Here is a 1,525-nt window from a genome sequence, read left to right as displayed (position 1 = left end):
GAAGATATAGCTCAGAACTTTCAGATTTACTGGCAGGGAAAATCGTTCAAACTTGCACAAATATTTATATGTGTTGTCCCATAAATTTTTGTTTTGGGCTCTATGGCGTGTTTGGATGATGGGAAGGAAATTCTATTACTAGATATCCAGGAAAACTTAAATCTACTACTCTTATGAGTTTTGGGTTCCTTTATTTTTTGGAATCATAATTCTAACAACCCTCTAATACTATTTACCAAACATGATAATGAAATTGTATTCTCAGAAAATCGATTTCATTCCTTCCAACCAAACATACCATCACAATAGTTTTATATTTTTCATCAAACAAAGAAAGAAGTTGTTTTTATATTTGATGAAGTTGTAACTATTTTTTCCTAAATGAAAGAAGGCTATAAGAGGCCCAAATTTTTCGGTCGTACTACATCATTTAGATTGATGTTAGAAGAGATACATAGGGGTGGAAAAATTTACATTCCTATATTTATCTACAGGTTCATGAGTAGAGCAATTTGGCAAAGATAATGAGCCAAAAAGTTCATGTTTTCAGAAACGGGAACAAATTTAACATCAACAAAATGATCCATTATTCTTCTTATCTCTAAAATCACCGACCTTATATTCTATGGGATATCCCTTAAATCCTCTAAATCCGCTTTAGTCACTTTAGAAGTATCCCCTCAATGATGATTTTGTTGAAGCCAAATTTTTTCCGAATCAATTCCTAACTTGCAAGCTTTCAATTCTGTCAAAAGAGGAGAAGTTGCATGAAAGTAATTGTACCACATCCAAAAAATATTCTTATATTATCTTGTGTTATACCGCCGTCCACTCTATTATTATTAAGCATGAAAGCATCAACATTAATTTTGATATAAGATATTTCTGGTGGAGTTCAAAGATGAAGTTGAGGACGCATTTTCCTAGAAATATTGTTGTAGGGTAGCTTTGAGGCACTCAGTTTAGAATCTTGCATAACACTCCTTATATAAGATTCTCAGAGAAATTTTCATGTGAGAAGATTATGTCATATCTTATTTTCTACACATTCCATGATATGAAGATCCTCATCTCGAATTTACTATCTAAACTATTTTCCATCCAATCTCTAAGATTTGTTTATGATCTTCAAGGACAATCGAACAATAAATAGAAAATAGTTTTTTTTCCTTTTGACCACAGAAAGTACACGTTGTTTCACAGTTTAGGTAGAATTTATGAATGTTTATCTTGACAGCAATACCATTGTTTATTACCTTCCACATAGAAATATGAATATTTGGAATGATATGGGTGTAAGACAAAAAAAAATCCATGAAAATTCATCGAATTCGGAAAAGACTGAAATGTTGCTTGGTAAAATTTGATAACATGGCCTGATAGTAAACTTACCTGAAGTGACGTAAGACCCAATAAGAATACATTGAACATTATTTTAAATGTTAGATAAATATAAGAAATTTGTTGAAGTAATTCTAGAGGAAAAATTACACCAATAACTCTATGTTCGTCCATGAGTTAGACT

The sequence above is a fragment of the Papaver somniferum genome, chromosome 8 (assembly GCF_003573695.1).
Source record: "Papaver somniferum cultivar HN1 chromosome 8, ASM357369v1, whole genome shotgun sequence".
Classification (NCBI taxonomy): Eukaryota; Viridiplantae; Streptophyta; class Magnoliopsida; order Ranunculales; family Papaveraceae; genus Papaver; species Papaver somniferum.
Note: the sequence above shows the minus strand (reverse complement) of the source record.